Here is a 23,212-nt window from a genome sequence, read left to right on the forward strand (position 1 = left end):
CCCAGTTCGGGTCTTTGGCCTCACAGAGGGCTAATCAGGGTTTCAGCTGTGTAAGTGTGTTATAGTGCTGCTAACCTGATTAGTATGGGCAGACTGCCTGGGAAGGCTGCAGGATCTGTGTGTGAGAGACACGCTTTCTGATGCAAGTAAGCTATACAGTATGTACTGAAGAACTCTGTGTTTTGTTTAGTGACAGTTAGGAACATCTTATGTTTAGTTAGTGCCGGACAGGCAAGGTATTTTTATTTTGGGGTTTGTTTTATTTTCTGTTTCAATAAAACTGGCCGGGGTCAGTTGTACCAGAAACTGGACTTGTGTTGTTCCTCAGCTGCTGCGTGCGGCCATATTCCCCAGGAAAAGGCGCCTTGCACCCCTACAGTGTTACAACTTGGTGGAGAATGCGAGCAGGCCGTTCTGCGCATAAGTGAAAGCAGCAGCTTTGTGAGGCCTGCAGAAAACGGTGGTTTATGCAGATACAGCCCAGTGTGAAGTTACTGAGACTCACCCCTGAGGGTTTGATATATGTCCTGGGTGAAAGCAGCTGCAAAGCCGCCTGAAAAATCTGTTGACATGGAGGATCTGCTTAAAGCCTTGCTGCAAGCTACAGCGGCTCAGCAGGAGGCCAACCGACAGCAGCAGGTGGCAATGGAGGAAAATTGGAGACTACAGCGTCAGGATAGAGAGGCCTTAGCAGAAGTGGTGCAGAGACTTGCAGCTCGGGTTGGAGATGTGGCCGTCAGTGCTCCAACCAGCTCTAGTTCTATACGGGCCAGTCACTTCCTGCAGAAAATGACAGAGGCTGATGATGTGGAGGCCTATCTGACCACGTTTGAAAGGACTGCCGAGCGTGAGAACTGGCCGAAAGCACAGTGGGCCAGTCTGCTGGCACCTTTCCTGTCAGGTGAGCCCCAAAAAGCTTACTTTGATTTAAGCCCTGCTGAGGCTCGGGACTATGATAAACTAAAGACTGAGATCCTGACCCGCCTGGGAGTCACGCTGTCAGTACGAGCGCAACGGGTGCACCGTTGGCTGTACGCCATGGAGAAGCCTCCGCGCTCCCAGATGCACGACCTTATTCAGCTAACAAAAAAATGGCTGCAGCCAGAGACATTAACTGGTCCCCAGATGGTGGAAAGAGTCGTCATGGACCGCTACTTGAGATCTTTGCCCATGGTGCTGCGCAAGTGGGTGAGCCATGGAAACCCGGGTACTGCTGACCAATTAGTGGACATGGTAGAGAGGTATTTGGCAGCAGAGGAACTACTGATGACCACCCAGCAACCCATAGATCCTCGACAGCGCCCTTCAGTAAAGACTGGTAAGACTGTTCCGTGGGAAAACGTTGCTGGGCGGTTAAGAGAACGCAAGGCTGGAGAGACTGTAAACACTGGCCCTGGAAACAGGCCAATGGGGCTAGAACGGTCTATGCTGCCCAAATGGGTTGGTAATCGTGTGGTTAAATGTTTTAGGTGTGGTATGCCAGGTCATGTTATTGCCAATTGCCCAGTCACGCAAGAACCCATGCAATGTGATGCTGCCTTTGAATGTCGCAGAATGTCTTTCTTTGCTAGGTTAGCCTGTACTGTGGTACCTTCACCTGAGCTGGAAAAACAAATGTGTGATGTGTTCTTAGAAGGTAACCGGGTAGAGGCCTTGCTAGATTCAGGAAGTTTAGTTACCCTCGTGAAAGCTGGGTTAGTGAACCCCTTAAAGGTCCAGCAAATACCTATTGGGGTAACTTGCATACATGGGGATACCCAATATTATGCCACTGCTGAGGTGAATATAGAAACTTGTTGTGGGTCAGCAATGGTTAAAGTGGGACTGGTCCCTACCTTGGTGCATGAGGCCATAATAGGGAGGGATTTTCCTCATTTTTGGAAACTGTGGGAATCACGGTTATCAACAGATGTGAGAAGTAAAAAGCCAGTTGATAATACCGGTGATTTTTTGGATGTACGTGGGTCTTCGGAACTTTCTGGCCCTTTGCCTTTTGCTAGTTTGGCTGGGGAAGTGACAGATGGGGAGTCCAGTGAGGACCCTCTTGCCGGGAACAGAGACATAGTAGTTAGAACTGAAAGCGTGCCTGACCTGGAGGTAAAGAAGGATCTGTTTGCGTCTGAACAGTTAAAGGATCCTACCTTAATAAAGGCTAGAGAGAATGTTAAGATTGTTAATGGGGAACCTGTGGTACCAGGTGACAGGGTTACGTATCCCCACATGGCCATCTGTAATGAGCTCTTGTACCACATTGTCAAAAGGGGTGAGGATGTGGTGGAACAGCTGGTAGTTCCCCAGCCTTATCGGAGAACGGTACTAGATTTAGCTCATAGTCACGTTACCGCAGGACATTTAGGGGCAGAAAAAACCACTGAAAGAGTTTTACAAAGGTTCTTTTGGCCAGGGGTTTATAAAGAAGTGTCGGAATATTGTTCTTCCTGTCCTGAATGCCAGTATCATGCCCCTAGACCCCATTTCAGGAGCCCACTAGTTCCCATGCCTATTATAGAGGTCCCGTTTGACAGAATAGCCATGGATCTCGTGGGGCCCTTGTTAAAGTCTGCTCGGGGCCATCAGTATATCCTGGTAATTATGGACTATGCCACTCGATATCCTGAGGCTGTCCCTTTACGCACTATCACAACCAAGGCGATAGCTAGGGAGCTGGTGCAGGTATTTAGTAGAGTGGGAATACCAAAAGAAATTTTGACTGACCAAGGTACTCCATTTATGTCAAGGATCATGAAAGAATTGTGCAAGTTATTTAAGGTCACTCACCTCAGGACGTCCATCTACCATCCCCAAACTGACGGGTTGGTGGAAAGGTTTAATAAAACATTAAAAAGTATGTTAAAAAAGGTTGTTGAGAGAGATGGAAAAAACTGGGATTGTTTGTTGCCCTACTTGTTAATGGCCATCAGAGAAGTTCCTCAGTCCTCTACGGGGTTTTCTCCATTTGATTTGTTGTATGGTAGACACCCCAGAGGGCTGTTGGATGTTGCCAAAGAGACGTGGGAAGGACAGCCCACTCCTTATAGAAGCGTTATTGAGCATGTAACACAAATGCAGGATAGGATTGCAGCCGTGGTACCTGTTGTCAGAGAGCACATGGAACAGGCCCAAAGTGCTCAACAGAGGGTCTATAACCGGAGTGCCAAGATACGGGAATTTGCTCCTGGAGATAGAGTTCTTGTTTTGGTACCCACTGTGGAAAGCAAATTCCTAGCTAAATGGCAGGGTCCATTTGAGATTAGGGAAAAAGTGAATGAGGTTAATTACAAAGTATACCAGCCGGGAAAGAGAAAACCCGAACAGATCTACCATGTTAACTTAATCAAACCCTGGAAAGATAGGTTGTCTCTGTCAGCGGAGCCTTGCCCTTCGGTGTCTTCACCCCGGTTGCTTCCCGCAGTGAAGGTGTCAGAGACATTATCAGCTGATCAGAACAATCAGGTTAAAGAATTTCTCATCCAAAATAGGGAGGTATTTTCAGAGCTGCCTGGCCGAACGACCATAATAAAACATGACATTGTCACAGAACCAGGGGTCAGGGTTCATTTAAAGCCATATAGGATTCCTGAAGCTCAGCGAGAAGCTATTTCTAAGGAAGTTAAAACCATGTTAGAACTTGGAGTCATAGAGGAGTCTAACAGTGAGTGGTCCAGTCCCATAGTGCTCATCCCGAAGCCCGACGGTAGCATACGCTTCTGTAATGACTTTCGTAAGTTAAATGAGGTGTCCAAGTTTGACGCATACCCCATGCCCCGTGTGGATGAGCTTGTAGAAAGGCTGGGAACAGCCAGGTTTCTCACCACATTGGACCTGACCAAAGGTTACTGGCAAATACCTTTATCTGATAGCGCCAAAGAAAAAACAGCCTTTTCGGTTCCGGAGGGGCTGTACCAGTATAAGATGTTACCCTTTGGGTTGCATGGGGCTCCAGCAACCTTTCAACGGGCGATGGATAAAATTTTGAGGCCCCATAGAAAATATGCAGCTGCCTATTTGGATGATGTGGTAATTCACAGTACAGACTGGGGGTCACATTTGGTTAAAGTACAAGCAGTACTGGACTCAATCAGAGAGGCAGGGTTAACTGCTAACCCAAAGAAGTGCTGCCTCGCAATGGAGGAGGTCAAATACTTGGGCTTCACCATAGGCAGAGGTCTGATTAGGCCCCAATTGAATAAAGTTGATGCTATTCAAAACTGGCCTCGTCCAGTGAATAAAAAACAGGTAAGGGCTTTTTTGGGAATTACTGGGTACTATAGACGGTTTATTCCTAATTTTGCGACCACAGCGGTGCCGTTGTCAGACCTTACCAAAGGGAAGCAGTCAAATGTGGTGAAATGGAACCCTGATGCAGAAAAGGCGTTCCAAGCGTTAAAAGTGGCTTTGTGTTCACAACCGGTGTTGATAACACCAGATTTTTCAAAAGAATTTGTGGTACAGACAGATGCCTCAGAGGTAGGGATAGGTGCTGTGCTGTCCCAAACCAGAGATGGGGACGAACACCCTATCATTTATTTGAGTAGGAAACTCAATGAGCATGAAAAAAGGTATGCCATTGTGGAAAAGGAGGCTTTGGCCATTAAGTGGGCACTAGATACCTTGAGATATTACCTCTTGGGTAGACAATTCAGACTAGTGACAGACCATGCCCCTTTAAAATGGATGTATGTAAATAGAGGCAAGAATGCTCGTGTAACTAGATGGTTTCTAGCGTTGCAGGACTTTAAGTTTACTGTCGAACATAGACCGGGAACACAATTGGCCAACGCAGATGCATTGTCTCGCATCTTCTGTTTGGGGGCTACAAGTGTTCCGGCCCCTAGGTCGAAACAGGGGAGGGGGATATGTGACAAGAACACTGGGATAGTGTTTGAGGGCAGGTATATTTGTCCCAGGTTCTTGTCTTACATGTTTTAGAAAATGTTAACTTCTAGGAAAAATGCTTTTTGTTTTGTCTGAACCTTTTCAGTTTGCTGTAAAAGCTGGGTAAAGGCTCTGAGAGAGAGATAAGGCGAGTTCTAGACATTGGGCCCAGTTCGGGTCTTTGGCCTCACAGAGGGCTAATCAGGGTTTCAGCTGTGTAAGTGTGTTATAGTGCTGCTAACCTGATTAGTATGGGCAGACTGCCTGGGAAGGCTGCAGGATCTGTGTGTGAGAGACACGCTTTCTGATGCAAGTAAGCTATACAGTATGTACTGAAGAACTCTGTGTTTTGTTTAGTGACAGTTAGGAACATCTTGTGTTTAGTTAGTGCCGGACAGGCAAGGTATTTTTATTTTGGGGTTTGTTTTATTTTCTGTTTCAATAAAACTGGCCGGGGTCAGTTGTACCAGAAACTGGACTTGTGTTGTTCCTCAGCTGCTGCGTGCGGCCATATTCCCCAGGAAAAGGCACCTTGCACCCCTACAGTGTTACAATACATACATACATACATACATACACTGCCTCCATACATACATACATACATACATACACTGCCTACATACATACATACATACATACACTGCCTCCATACATACATACATACATACATACACTACATACATACATACATACATACATACACTGCCTACATACATCCATACATATATACATACATACACTGCCTCCATACACAAATCCATATACATAATGGCTCCATACATAAATCCAATCCCCCTCCCCACCAACCGAGCACACATTACCACTACCACTTCCCCAGAGTGTGACTCTAGGCATCCACTACTCCGGGTGCCCCACCATCACATCAAAGGGGCGGAAACTTACCGCTGGCCAGGATGCTGTGGATGGGTTGCTGCTGCCACCATTTTCCGGCTCATGGTGCCGCCCGGTTAGCGCTGCTGCTAGCGGGGAGACATTGCTGCTGCTGCCGGCTCCATAGTGCACAGCAGCTGATGAGGAGGGACTATCGCCCTGTACCCGGGCACACTGAGCACGTATCTGGGACTATCGCCCTGTACACGGGCACACTGAGCACATATCTTGGACTATCGCCCTGTACACGGGCACACTGAGCACATATCTGGGACTATCGCCCTGTACACGGGCACACTGAGCACATATCTGGGACTATCGCCCTGTACACGGGCACACTGAGCACATATCTGGGACTATCACCCTGTACACGGGCACACTGAGCACGTATCTGGGACTATCGCCCTGTACACGGGCACACTGAGCACGTATCTGGGACTATCGCCCTGTACACGGGCACACTGAGCACATATCTGGGACTATCGCCTTGTACCCGGGCACACTGAGCACATATCTGGGACTATCGCCCTGTACACGGGCACACTGAGCACGTATCTGGGACTATCGCCCTGTACACGGGCACACTGAGCACATATCTGGGACTATCACCCTGTACACGGGCACACTGAGCACGTATCTGGGACTATCGCTGTGAGGATACCGGGTGACCTGGGTATCCTGGGGTTCAGGGATCACACTGTGGAGCCAGTTATAATGAAAAGCAAGGTGATCTTTATTCAGGGAGACCCAGAAATCCAGTGAACAGCAAGCAGGGTTATACTAATAATGTCCACTCAGAGTTCAGCAAAGTCCTTATCAGCTGCTGTATATCTCCTCCAGGCCTGGGCAGTAATGACAGCTGTAGCAGGGCACACAGAGTGGCTGGTCTCTGATGACACTGAGAGGGGACAACACCCCAACCTCCAGTGAGTCTAGCTGTGCACCATCACCTCCACACACACACAGTCTCCTTCTCCCAGCCACTTCCTTCCCCCACCATTCCCCCTTGGTAGATGCTAGAATCAAGTGAGCTAAGGGACCTTTTCCGTAAGGGGGAGGAGTTACGACGCAAGGGGGAGGAGCTAGGCCAGCGGGATAGTTCCTCTACTATCCACGCCACCAACTATTACCTTTAGTAATTAGGTGGTGAGCGAAGCGAGCCACCGTGCCCGAAGCGTGGCGAGCGAAGCGAGCCCGCGAGGGTACTTTTCGGGTACCCTGTTCGCCCGTAGCTCCTCCCCCTGGTGACGTAGCTCCTCCCCTCAATACGTCACAAGGTCCCTTCAGCCCCTCCGATATAGAACCAACCATTCCCCCTTGCTGGTTCCTTCTCTCTCCTCCTTTCTGATTGGTGGATCATGCTGTCAGTCTTTCCAGAGGGGAAGGAGGAGGGCTTTTCTAAAAGAAACACTCCCCTGCTGTATGCTTCTGGGATACTTCCTGTGTGTGACTTCTGCAGACTGAGGGCTTCAATTTAAGAACTCAGAACTTGGGCCATAGGATTAACTCTATCCTTTTTAACATGAAAGCATGTCCTAGACAACCCTTTCCCTGGTCTCCTCACATACCTCCCCCTTCTTAAATCGAGGAGACAGGCATGATGCCAATGTTGGAGTCCTGACTGTTGTCTCGGCCCGAAGGTCTGCGAAGTCTGGCATTTGTTTCCTCACGTCTGGATAACCCGTCAGCATTGTGATGGTCTCGTCCCTTTTTGTGAGAAATAGAAAAGTTGAAACCTTGTAACGCCAAACTCCACCTCAACAACCTCCCATTTTCCCCTGAGGTTCTGTTTAGCCAATTTAACGGGTTATGGTCAGTAATAACAGTGAATTCTTTACCATAGAGATAAGGTTGTAGTTTCTTTAAGGCCCAGACTATGGCTAGACACTCCTTCTCAATAGTGGCATAGGCTATCTCTCGGTCAGCTAGCTTACGAGATAGATACACAATTGGGTGTTCCCTACCATCTTCTCCCACCTGGCACAACACTGCCCCAAGTCCACACCCCGAAGCGTCTGTCTGCACAATAAACTTTTTATGGTAGTCAGGGGCAGCCAACACTGGGGCTCGAGTCAGCGTGTCTTTTAAGATGGTGAAGGCTTGCTCACACTCAACAGTCCATTCGATCTTCCGAGCATATCTCTTTTTGGTCAAGTCCGTTAGGGCCTTGGCCACGGTGCTGTAATGTGGTATAAATTTTCTGTAATAGCCAGCAACCCCAAGGAAGGCCCGCACTTGCTTCTGGTTGACAGGTCGGGGCCAGTTGACAATAGCCTCCACCTTTGCCGGTTCTGGTCTAATAGATCCTCCTCCAACCCGATGTCCTAGGTACTGAACCTCAGCCATCCCCATCTGACATTTATCTGGGCGTATGGTGAGCCCGGCCTGTCTGATCCTTTTGAGCACTTCTGCCACATGAGTTAAATGGTCTGCCCAGGTATGGCTGAAGATGGCGATATCATCGAGGTAGGCTTGTGCAAAGTCTTGACATCCCTCCAGTAGGTCATTCACCATTCGCTGGAATGTGGCAGGGGCGTTCTTCATCCCGAAAGGCATGGTAGTACACTCAAAGAGTCCTATGGGTGTGATGAAGGCAGAACGCTCCTGGGCTTCTTTGGTAAGTGGGATTTGCCAGTAACCCTTGCTTAAGTCCAGCGTTGAGACGAACTTGGCCCCTCCAATCCGGTCCAGTAGCTCGTCAATACGGGGCATAGGGTAAGCATCAGTTATGGTTACTTCATTCAATTTGCGATAGTCCACGCAAAACCGTGTAGTCCCATCTTTCTTGGGAACCAACACGACCCCAGCGGCCCATGGGCTTTTAGATGGCACAATGACCCCCAAAGCTAGCATCTCTTTGATCTCAGTCTTCACCTGTCTCATAACATCTGGGGTCATTCGGTAAGCGACTTGTCGGATGGGCTTACTGTTCCCAGTGTCCACATGGTGAGTGGTCAGGTGAGTTCGACCAGGTTGACATGAAAACTGGGCTTGTTCAGCCTCTAAGATCCTCTGCATCTCTTGCTGCTGTGCCGTATTCAATTGTAGTCCCACGTGGACTGATTCCACTCCCTTATTCTCTTTAGCAGCTCCCAAAAGGTCAGGCAATGGATCAGTTTCTGGTGTCTCCATCGGAGGGCAACATACCATCATGGCCACTACTTGACGATCTCTATAAGCTTTAATTCTATTTATATGGAAGGTGCGTAGGCGCTTCCCTCCCTTATCCAGGGCGATCACATAATTGACCGGTCCGGTACGCCTTACCACTGTATACGGTCCATCCCAGGTGGCTTGCAGTTTGTTTCTACGCACTGGGTTAAGCACCATGACCTTTTGCCCTGGATTCAACTCACGGTCTTGAGCGTGGGCATCGTACCATTCCCTTTGTTTCTCTTGTGATTCCCGGAGATGCTCTTGGGTTAACTGTAGCAATCTTCTCATCCGATTCCGCATGTTCTCTACATATTGTAAAATGGGCTGCTGGTGTTCTTGGAAAGTTCCCTCCCAACTCTCTTTGACCAGGTCTAGGGGCCCCCGCACTTTCCGGCCGTACAGAAGTTCAAACGGGGAATATCCGGTAGATGCTTGTGGAACTTCCCGATAAGCAAATAGAAGCTGTTGCAGGGCTCTCTCCCAGTCCCTCCCCTCGGACTGTACGTAAGCTTGTAGGAGTCTTTTCAGCGTTCCATTGAATCTTTCACATAGTCCATTGGTCTGCGGATGATAAGGGGTGGTCCGAAGAGGCCGAACCCCCCACTTTTCCCACAGGGTTTGCATTAGTTCACCTTGGAATTGAGGCCCTTGGTCTGTGACGACTTCCTGTGGATATCCGACCCGACTGAATATGTCCGTCAGTGCTTGCGCAACATGTTCCGTGTCAATGGATGACAGGGCCACGGCTTCAGGGTAACGTGTCGTAAAGTCCACCAGTGTCAAGATGTACTTCTTGCCCGTGTGACTGGGAATAGCTAATGGTCCAACTAGGTCTATGGCAACACGGGCAAATGGCTCCCCTATAATAGGTAATGGGTGCAGAAAAGCTTTCTGTTGGGGCTTTCCCAGTCTCTGACAGGTATCACAGGTGTCCCGATACTGCTTAACGTCTCTAGAAATCCGTGGCCAGAAGAAATTCCGCAACAGTCGGGCCAATGTTTTCCGGGTGCCAAAATGGCCAGCTGCAGGGATGTCGTGGGCAAGAGCTAGTAATTGTGCTCTGTATTGTGTAGGTACCACCAACTGTTTAGTAGGCATGACTGCTTCCTGTCCGGGCCGAGGGATGACCACTCGGTATAGTAATTCCTCTTCCCACACTATCTTACTTCTATCAGCTGTTTCCATCCCCAGTTCGGCTGCACTCCTCAATTTGCTCAGGGAGGGGTCAGTCCGTTGGGCCTGTCGGAACTCACTCCGGTCCACCTCCCCCAAGTCTACCTCTAAAGTACTGGACAATGAACTAGAGTCACTCACCATTGTCTGGGTAGGCTGATTCTGGACCATATCTGTAGCCTGGGTCACCTCTCTTCGTGTTTGGCTTCTGGTTACCACCTGGACGAAGCGTGTCACTAGTCCTTGTCCCAGATCATTCCCGAGGATCACCTTGGCTGGTAGCCCCTTGAGTACTCCGACTTCCACGATTCCTTGGTCAGCTCCCCAGTCCAGATGTATCTTGGCAACAGGAATATCGGCCTGTTGTCCCCCGGCAGTGGCAATTCGCACATACTGTCCAGGTATCACCTGGGAGGCAGGAATCAGGTCTGGCTCAATCAACGTAAGTGAGGCCCCAGAGTCTCGTAGGCCCTGTACCTGCTGGTTCTCCACTATCACAGTCTGTAGGTGCCCTCGCATATTCCAGGGAGTCGCCTTCTCCTCCCCCAGAACCAAGTCCACAATATACACCCCACCCATCATCCCATCCATATCTGACTGGACGACCTCTTCACCATACTCCTCCGTGGGGTAACATACCACAGAGACTGGAGCCGGTCTAGCCCCAGGGAATGGCCCTCTTGTGCGTGGACAGTCCCTAAGCACGTGTCCTGGTTGATTGCAGCGATAACACTTCCGAGGTTCTGGGTTAGCCACTCTGAATCTGGGTGGCTGATAAGTGATGTTTTTGATAGGGCCTCCTTTATTACTATCTTTGACTTTCGGTTCTTTGTCAGAGAGCTTCTCCACTCAGGGGTTTCTTGTACCGCCTGCTGCACTGAAGATTCTCCATTGCGGACAATTGGCTATATATTCATCAGCCCATTCCGCAGCTTGTTCAGGTGTACTGGGCTTCCTGTCAGCGACCCACTCCCGTACCTCTGGTGCCATCTTAATCATTAGCTGTTCTACCACAATTAAGTTGACAATCTGCTCCACAGTGGAGGCCTGTCTTCCTTCAAGCCATTTCCCACAGGCTTGCCGTAGCTGACTAGCAAACTCTTGGTAGGAATCAGTTCCACCTTTATTCAGTGTCCTGAATTTAAGACGATAAGATTCTGCAGTTATCTGGAACTTAGCAAGCAATGCTTTCTTTATAAAGGCATAGACTCCACATTCCTGGGGGGTTAGGGCCCGATAGGCTTCCAGAGCCCTGCCAGTGAGACTTGGCCCCAAGTACTTTGGCCAGTCAGCTGGCTCTATTCCATGCACCCCCATGAGATTTTCAAAGATCTGGAGGTGAGTGTCAATGTCTGTTTCATTTTCCCGAAATGTGGGAACATCCTTAAATCCCAAGCGTCGCTTCTCTTGTTCAAAACTTCGGGGGGACTCCGGAATTCCACTGCCAGCAGGAATTTGTACTCCTAGTATAGCTTGGATCACTCCAGCTCTCTCCTGTGGGGTCGCACCTTCGCCTAGCGCCCCCAGCAAGCTCTGCAGTATGGCAGGAGTGGCATCGGTCAACTCTGGTAACTTATTGGATGAATTACTACCAATGCCTGTTGGTCCCTCTTCATCATCACTCAGGTGGTCAGGATCCTCTGGGTGCCCCCGATCCCACTCCAACAACCGAAGCACCAGAGTTTCCCTGGTCTCAGTCCCATCATAAGTAATTCCCTTCATCCTGCAAAATCCTTGTAGGTGAGGTTTCCGAGCTGTACGGTAAAACTTCTCCGGCTCTCTCATTGCATTCTCCCCTTGACTGCTGGCCACAACTGCTGGCTGACTCTCCATGCTGATATTCTGTGGTATTAGCTCCCTGGAAACTCTCTGCCTGGAAACTCTACAGGAACTGTGTGATATCCCACCGCTGCAGCCAAATGTGAGGATACCGGGTGACGTGGGTATTCTGGCATTCAGGGATCACACAGTGGAGTGGGTTATAATGAAAACAAGGTGATCTTTATTCAGGGAGACCCAGAAATCCAGTGAACAGCAAGCAGGGTTATACTAATAATGTCCACTCAGAGTTCAGCAAAGTCCTTACCAGCTGCTGTATATCTCCTCCAGGCCTGGGCAGTAATGACAGCTGTAGCAGGGCACACAGAGTGGCTGGTCTCTGATGACACTGAGAGGGGACGACACCCCAACCTCCAGTGAGTCTAGCTGTGCACCATCACCTCCACACACACACAGTCTCCTTCTCCCAGCCACTTCCTCTCCCCACAATTCCCCCTTGCTGGTTCCTTCTCTCTCCTCCTTTCTGATTGGTGGATCATGCTGTCAGTCTTTCCAGAGGGGAAGGAGGAGGGCTTTTCTAAAAGAAACACTCCCCTGCTGTATGCTTCTGGGATACTTCCTGTGTGTGACTTCTGCAGACTGAGGGCTTCAATTTAAGAACTCAGAACTTGGGCCATAGGATTAACTCTATCCTTTTTAACATGAAAGCAAGTCCTAGACATCCCTTTCCCTGGTCTCCTCACAATCGCCCTGTACACAGGCACACTGAGCACATATCTGGGACTATCGCCCTGTACCCGGGCACACTGAGCACATATCTGGGACTATCGCCCTGTACACGGGCACACTGAGCACATATCTGGGACTATCGCTCTGTACACGGGCACACTGAGCACATATCTGGGACTATCGCCCTGTACACGGGCACACTGAGCACATATCTGGGACTATCGCCCTGTACACGGGCACACTGAGCACATATCTGGGACTATCGCCCTGTACACGGGCACACTGAGCACATATCTGGGACTATCGCCCTGTACACGGGCACACTGAGCACATATCTGGGACTATCGCCCTGTACACGGGCACACTGAGCGTATATCTGGGACTATCGCCCTGTACACGGGCACACTGTGCGTATATCTGGGACTATCGCCCTGTACACGGGCACACTGAGCACATATCTGGGACTATCGCCCTGTACACGGGCACACTGAGCACATATCTGGGACTATCGCCCTGTACACGGGCACACTGAGCACATATCTGGGACTATCGCCCTGTATACGGGCACACTGAGCACATATCTGGGACTATCGCCCTGTACCCGGGCACACTGAGCACATATCTGGGACTATCGCCCTGTACCCGGGCACACTGAGCACATATCTGGGACTATCGCCCTGTACCCGGGCACACTGAGCACATATCTGGGACTATCGCCCTGTACCCGGGCACACTGAGCACATATCTGGGACTATCGCCCTGTACCCGGGCACACTGAGCACATATCTGGGACTATCGCCCTGTACACGGGCACACTGAGCACATATCTGGGACTATCGCCCTGTACACGGGCACACTGAGCACATATCTGGGACTATCGCCCTGTACACGGGCACACTGAGCACATATCTGGGACTATCGCCCTGTACACGGGCACACTGAGCACATATCTGGGACTATCGCCCTGTACACGGGCACACTGAGCACATATCTGGGACTATCGCCCTGTACCCGGGCACACTGAGCACATATCTGGGACTATCGCCCTGTACACGGGCACACTGAGCACATATCTGGGACTATCGCCCTGTACACGGGCACACTGAGCACATATCTGGGACCATCGCCCTGTACACGGGCACACTGAACACATATCTGGGACTATCGCCCTGTACACGGGCACACTGAGCACATATCTTGGACCATCGCCCTGTACACAGGCACACTGAGCGTATATCTGGGACTATCGCCCTGTACACGGGCACACTGAGCACATATCTGGGACTATCGCCCTGTACACGGGCACACTGAGCACATATCTGGGACTATCGCCCTGTACACGGGCACACTGAGCGTATATCTGGGACTATCGCCCTGTACACGGGCACACTGAGCACATATCTGGGACTATCGCCCTGTACACGGGCACACTGAGCACATATCTGGGACTATCGCCCTGTACACGGGCACACTGAGCACATATCTGGGACTATCGCCCTGTACCCGGGCACACTGAGCACATATCTGGGAATATCGCCCTGTACACGGGCACACTGAGCACATATCTTGGACTATCGCCCTGTACACGGGCACACTGAGCACATATCTGGGACTATCGCCCTGTACATGGGCACACTGAGCACATATCTGGGACTACCGCCCTGTACCCAGGCACACTGAGCACATATCTGGGACTATCGCCCTGTACCCGGGCACACTGAGCACATATCTGGGACTATCGCCCTGTACATGGGCACACTGAGCACATATCTGGGACTATCGCCCTGTACACGGGCACACTGAGCACATATCTGGGACTATCACCCTGTACACGGGCACACTGAGCACATATCTGGGACTATCGCCCTGTACACGGGCACACTGAGCACATATCTGGGACTATCGCCCTGTACACGGGCACACTGAGCACATATCTGGGACTATCGCCCTGTACACGGGCACACTGAGCACATATCTTGGACTATCGCCCTGTACACGGGCACACTGAGCACATATCTGGGACTATCGCCCTGTATACGGGCACACTGAGCACATATCTGGGACTATCGCCCTGTACACGGGCACACTGAGCACATATCTGGGACTATCGCCCTGTACACGGGCACACTGAGCACATATCTGGGACTATCGCCCTGTACACGGGCACACTGAGCACATATCTGGGACTATCGCCCTGTACACGGGCACACTGAGCACATATCTGGGACTATCGCCCTGTACACGGGCACACTGAGCACATATCTGGGACTATCGCCCTGTACACGGGCACACTGAGCACATATCTGGGACTATCGCCCTGTATACGGGCACACTGAGCACATATCTGGGACTATCGCCCTGTACCCGGGCACACTGAGCACATATCTGGGACTATCGCCCTGTACCCGGGCACACTGAGCACATATCTGGGACTATCGCCCTGTACACGGGCACACTGAGCACATATCTGGGACTATCGCCCTGTACACGGGCACACTGAGCACATATCTGGGACTATCGCCCTGTACACGGGCACACTGAGCACATATCTGGGACTATCGCCCTGTACACGGGCACACTGAGCACATATCTGGGACTATCGCCCTGTACACGGGCACACTGAGCACATATCTGGGACTATCGCCCTGTACCCGGGCACACTGAGCACATATCTGGGACTATCGCCCTGTACCCGGGCACACTGAGCACATATCTGGGACTATCGCCCTGTACCCGGGCACACTGAGCACATATCTGGGACTATCGCCCTGTACACGGGCACACTGAGCACATATCTGGGACTATCGCCCTGTACACGGGCACACTGAGCACATATCTGGGACTATCGCCCTGTACACGGGCACACTGAGCACATATCTGGGACTATCGCCCTGTACACGGGCACACTGAGCACATATCTGGGACTATCGCCCTGTACCCGGGCACACTGAGCACATATCTGGGACTATCGCCCTGTACACGGGCACACTGAGCACATATCTGGGACTATCGCCCTGTACACGGGCACACTGAGCACATATCTGGGACTATCGCCCTGTACACGGGCACACTGAGCACATATCTGGGACTATCGCCCTGTACACGGGCACACTGAGCACATATCTTGGACTATCGCCCTGTACACGGGCACACTGAGCACATATCTTGGACTATCGCCCTGTATACGGGCACACTGAGCGTATATCTGGGACTATCGCCCTGTACACGGGCACACTGAGCGTATATCTGGGACTATCGCCCTGTACACGGGCACACTGAGCACATATCTGGGACTATCGCCCTGTACACGGGCACACTGAGCACATATCTGGGACTATCGCCCTGTACACGGGCACACTGAGCACATATCTGGGACTATCGCCCTGTACCCGGGCACACTGAGCACATATCTGGGACTATCGACCTGTACCCGGGCACACTGAGCACATATCTGGGACTATCGCCCTGTACCCGGGCACACTGAGCACATATCTGGGACTATCGCCCTGTACACGGGCACACTGAGCACATATCTGGGACTATCGCCCTGTACATGGGCACACTGAGCACATATCTGGGACTATCGCCCTGTACACGGGCACACTGAGCACATATCTGGGACTATCGCCCTGTACACGGGCACACTGAGCACATATCTGGGACTATCGCCCTGTACATGGGCACACTGAGCACATATCTGGGACTATCGCCCTGTACACGGGCACACTGAGCACATATCTGGAACTATCGCCCTGTACACGGGCACACTGAGCACATATCTGGGACTATCGCCCTGTACACGGGCACACTGAGCACATATCTGGGACCATCGCCCTGTACACAGGCACACTGAACACATATCTGGGACTATCGCCCTGTACACGGGCACACTGAGCACATATCTTGGACCATCGCCCTGTACACAGGCACACTGAGCACATATCTGGGACTACCGCCCTGTACCCGGGCACACTGAGCACATATCTGGGACTATCGCCCTGTACCCGGGCACACTGAGCACATATCTGGGACTATCGCCCTGTACACGGGCACACTGAGTACATATCTGGGACTATCGCCCTGTACACGGGCACACTGAGCACATATCTGGGACTATCGCCCTGTACACGGGCACACTGAGCACATATCTGGGACTATAGCCCTGTACCCGGGCACACTGAGCACATATCTGGGACTATCGCCCTGTACCCGGGCACACTGAGCACATATCTTGGACCATCGCCCTGTACACAGGCACACTGAGCGTATATCTGGGACTATCGCCCTGTACACAGGCACACTGAGCGTATATCTGGGACTATCGCCCTGTACACGGGCACACTGAGCACATATCTGGGACTATCGCCCTGTACCCGGGCACACTGAGCACATATCTAGGACTATCGCCCTGTACCCGGGCACACTGAGCACATATCTAGGACTATCGCCCTGTACCCGGGCACACTGAGCACATATCTGGGACTATCGCCCTGTACACGGGCACACTGAGCACATATCTGGGACTATCGCCCTGTACACGGGCACACTGAGCACATATCTGGGACTATCGCCCTGTACCCGGGCACACTGAGCACATATCTTGGACTATCGCCCTGTACACGGGCACACTGAGCACATATCTGGGACTATCGCCCTGTACACGGGCACACTGAGCACATATCTGGGACTATCGCCCTGTACACGGGCACACTGAGCACATATCTGGGACTATCGCCCTGTACACGGGCACACTGAGCACATATCTTGGACTATCGCCCTGTACACGGGCACACTGAGCACATATCTGGGACTATCGCCCTGTACACGGGCACACTGAGCACATATCTGGGACTATCGCCCTGTATACGGGCACACTGAGCACATATCTGGGACTATCGCCCTGTACACGGGCACACTGAGCACATATCTGGGACTATCGCCCTGTACACGGGCACACTGAGCACATATCTGGGACTATCGCCCTGTACACGGGCACATTGAGCGTATATCTGGGACTATCGCCCTGTACACGGGCACACTGAGCGTATATCTGGGACTATCGCCCTGTACACGGGCACACTGAGCACATATCTGGGACTATCGCCCTGTACACGGGCACACTGAGCACATATCTGGGACTATCGCCCTGTACCCGGGCACACTGAGCACATATCTGGGACTATCGCCCTGTACCCGGGCACACTGAGCACATATCTGGGACTATCGCCCTGTACCCGGGCACACTGAGCACATATCTGGGACTATCGCCCTGTACCCGGGCACACTGAGCACATATCTGGGACTATCGCCCTGTACCCGGGCACACTGAGCACATATCTGGGACTATCGCCCTGTACACGGGCACACTGAGCACATATCTGGGACTATCGCCCTGTACACGGGCACACTGAGCACATATCTGGGACTATCGCCCTGTACACGGGCACACTGAGCACATATCTGGGACTATCGCCCTGTACCCGGGCACACTGAGCACAAATCTGGGACTATCGCCCTGTACACGGGCACACTGAGCACATATCTGGGACTATCGCCCTGTACACGGGCACACTGAGCACATATCTGGGACTATCGCCCTGTATACGGGCACACTGAGCACATATCTGGGAATATCCCCCAGTACACGGGCACAATGAGCACATATCTGGGACTATCGCCCTGTACCCGGGCACACTGAGCACATATCTGGGACTATCGCCCTGTACATGGGCACACTGAGCACATATCTGGGACTATCGCCCTGTACCCGGGCACACTGAGCACATATCTGGGACTATCGCCCTGTACATGGGCACACTGAGCACATATCTGGGACTATCGCCCTGTACACGGGCACACTGAGCACATATCTGGGACTATCGCCCTGTACACGGGCACACTGAGCACATATCTGGGACCATCGCCCTGTACACGGGCACACTGAACACATATCTGGGACTATCGCCCTGTACACGGGCACACTGAGCACATATCTTGGACCATCGCCCTGTACACGGGCACACTGAGCACATATCTGGGACTATCGCCCTGTACACGGGCACACTGAGCACATATCTGGGACTATCGCCCTGTACACGGGCACACTGAGCACATATCTGGGACTATAGCCCTGTACCCGGGCACACTGAGCACATATCTGGGACTATCGCCCTGTACCCGGGCACACTGAGCACATATCTTGGACCATCGCCCTGTACACAGGCACACTGAGCGTATATCTGGGACTATCGCCCTGTACACAGGCACACTGAGCGTATATCTGGGACTATCGCCCTGTACACGGGCACACTGAGCACATATCTGGGACTATAGCCCTGTACCCGGGCACACTGAGCACATATCTGGGACTATCGCCCTGTACCCGGGCACACTGAGCACATATCTAGGACTATCGCCCTGTACCCGGGCACACTGAGCACATATCTAGGACTATCGCCCTGTACCCGGGCACACTGAGCACATATCTGGGACTATCGCCCTGTACACGGGCACACTGAGCACATATCTGGGACTATCGCCCTGTACACGGGCACACTGAGCACATATCTGGGACTATCGCCCTGTACACGGGCACACTGAGCACATATCTTGGACTATCGCCCTGTACACGGGCACACTGAGCACATATCTGGGACTATCGCCCTGTATACGGGCACACTGAGCACATATCTGGGACTATCGCCCTGTACACGGGCACACTGAGCACATATCTGGGACTATCGCCCTGTACACGGGCACACTGAGCACATATCTGGGACTATCGCCCTGTATATGGGCACACTGAGCACATATCTGGGACTATCGCCCTGTACACGGGCACACTGAGCACATATCTGGGACTATCGCCCTGTACACGGGCACACTGAGCACATATCTGGGACCATCGCCCTGTACACAGGCACACTGAACACATATCTGGGACTATCGCCCTGTACACGGGCACACTGAGCACATATCTTGGACCATCGCCCTGTACACAGGCACACTGAGCGTATATCTGGGACTATCGCCCTGTACACGGGCACACTGAGCACATATCTGGGACTATCGCCCTGTACACGGGCACACTGAGCACATATCTGGGACTATCGCCCTGTACACGGGCACACTGAGCGTATATCTGGGACTATCGCCCTGTACACGGGCACACTGAGCACATATCTGGGACTATCGCCCTGTACACGGGCACACTGAGCACATATCTGGGACTATCGCCCTGTACACGGGCACACTGAGCACATATCTGGGACTATCGCCCTGTACCCGGGCACACTGAGCACATATCTAGGACTATCGCCCTGTACCCGGGCACACTGAGCACATATCTAGGACTATCGCCCTGTACCCGGGCACACTGAGCACATATCTGGGACTATCGCCCTGTACACGGGCACACTGAGCACATATCTGGGACTATCGCCCTGTACACGGGCACACTGAGCACATATCTGGGACTATCGCCCTGTACACGGGCACACTGAGCACATATCTTGGACTATCGCCCTGTACACGGGCACACTGAGCACATATCTGGGACTATCGCCCTGTATACGGGCACACTGAGCACATATCTGGGACTATCGCCCTGTACACGGGCACACTGAGCACATATCTGGGACTATCGCCCTGTACACGGGCACACTGAGCACATATCTGGGACTATCGCCCTGTATATGGGCACACTGAGCACATATCTGGGACTATCGCCCTGTACACGGGCACACTGAGCACATATCTGGGACTATCGCCCTGTACACGGGCACACTGAGCACATATCTGGGACCATCGCCCTGTACACGGGCACACTGAACACATATCTGGGACTATCGCCCTGTACACGGGCACACTGAGCACATATCTTGGACCATCGCCCTGTACACAGGCACACTGAGCGTATATCTGGGACTATCGCCCTGTACACGGGCACACTGAGCACATATCTGGGACTATCGCCCTGTACACGGGCACACTGAGCACATATCTGGGACTATCGCCCTGTACACGGGCACACTGAGCGTATATCTGGGACTATCGCCCTGTACACGGGCACACTGAGCGTATATCTGGGACTATCGCCCTGTACACGGGCACACTGAGCACATATCTGGGACTATCGCCCTGTACACGGGCACACTGAGCGTATATCTGGGACTATCGCCCTGTACACGGGCACACTGAGCACATATCTGGGACTATCGCCCTGTACACGGGCACACTGAGCACATATCTGGGACTATCGCCCTGTACACGGGCACACTGAGCACATATCTGGGACTATCGCCCTGTACCCGGGCACACTGAGCACATATCTGGGACTATCGCCCTGTACACGGGCACACTGAGCACATATCTGGGACTATCGCCCTGTACCCGGGCACACTGAGCACATATCTGGGACTATCGCTCTGTACACGGGCACACTGAGCACATATCTTGGACCATCGCCCTGTACACGGGCACACTGAGCACATATCTGGGACTATCGCCCTGTACACGGGCACACTGAGCACATATCTGGGACCATCGCCCTGTACACAGGCACACTGAGCACATATCTGGGACTATCGCCCTGTACACGGGCACACTGAGCGTATATCTGGGACTATCGCCCTGTACACGGGCACAATGAGCACATATCTGGGACTATCGCCCTGTACATGGGCACACTGAGCACATATCTGGGACTATCGCCCTGTACACGGGCACACTGAGCACATATCTGGGACTATCGCCCTGTACATGGGCACACTGAGCACATATCTGGGACTATCGCCCTGTACCCGGGCACACTGAGCACATATCTTGGACTATCGCCCTGTACACGGGCACACTGAGCACATATCTTGGACTATCGCCCTGTACACGGGCACACTGAGCACATATCTGGGACTATCGCCCTGTACCCGGGCACACTGAGCACATATCTGGGACTATCGCCCTGTACACGGGCACACTGAGCACATATCTTGGACTATCGCCCTGTACACGGGCACACTGAGCACATATCTGGGACTATCGCCCTGTACACGGGCACACTGAGCACATATCTGGGACTATCGCCCTGTACCCGGGCACACTGAGCACATATCTGGGACTATCGCCCTGTACACGGGCACACTGAGCACATATCTGGGACTATCGCCCTGTACACGGGCACACTGAGCACATATCTGGGACTATCGCCCTGTACATGGGCACACTGAGCACATATCTGGGACTATCGCCCTGTACACGGGCACACTGAGCACATATCTGGGACTATCGCCCTGTACACGGGCACACTGAGCACATATCTGGGACTATCGCCCTGTACACGGGCACACTGAGCACATATCTGGGACTATCGCCCTGTACACGGGCACACTGAGCACATATCTGGGACTATCGCCCTGTACACGGGCACACTGAGCACATATCTGGGACCATCGCCCTGTACACAGGCACACTGAACACATATCTGGGACTATCGCCCTGTACACGGGCACACTGAGCACATATCTTGGACCATCGCCCTGTACACAGGCACACTGAGCGTATATCTGGGACTATCGCCCTGTACACGGGCACACTGAGCTCATATCTGGGACTATCGCCCTGTACACGGGCACACTGAGCACATATCTGGGACTATAGCCCTGTACCCGGGCACACTGAGCACATATCTGGGACTATCGCCCTGTACCCGGGCACACTGAGCACATATCTTGGACCATCGCCCTGTACACAGGCACACTGAGCGTATATCTGGGACTATCGCCCTGTACACAGGCACACTGAGCGTATATCTGGGACTATCGCCCTGTACACGGGCACACTGAGCACATATCTGGGACTATCGCCCTGTACACGGGCACACTGAGCACATATCTGGGACTATCGCCCTGTATACGGGCACACTGAGCACATATCTGGGACTATCGCCCTGTACACGGGCACACTGAGCACATATCTGGGACTATCGCCCTGTACACGGGCACACTGAGCACATATCTGGGACTATCGCCCTGTACACGGGCACACTGAGCACATATCTGGGACTATCGCCCTGTACACGGGCACACTGAGCACATATCTTGGACTATCGCCCTGTACACGGGCACACTGAGCACATATCTGGGACTTTCGCCCTGTACACGGGCACACTGAGCACATATCTGGGACTATCGCCCTGTATACGGGCACACTGAGCACATATCTGGGACTATCGCCCTGTACACGGGCACACTGAGCACATATCTGGGACTATCGCCCTGTACACGGGCACACTGAGCACATATCTGGGACTATCGCCCTGTACACGGGCACACTGAGCACATATCTGGGACTATCGCCCTGTACACGGGCACACTGAGCACATATCTTGGACTATCGCCCTGTACACGGGCACACTGAGCACATATCTGGGACTATTGCCCTGTATACGGGCACACTGAGCACATATCTGGGACTATCGCCCTGTACACGGGCACACTGAGCACATATCTGGGACTATCGCCCTGTACACGGGCACACTGAGCACATATCTGGGACTATCGCCCTGTACACGGGCACACTGAGCACATATCTGGGACTATCGCCCTGTACCCGG

The sequence above is a fragment of the Pseudophryne corroboree genome, chromosome 4, assembly GCF_028390025.1.
Source record: "Pseudophryne corroboree isolate aPseCor3 chromosome 4, aPseCor3.hap2, whole genome shotgun sequence".
NCBI lineage: Eukaryota > Metazoa > Chordata > Amphibia > Anura > Myobatrachidae > Pseudophryne > Pseudophryne corroboree.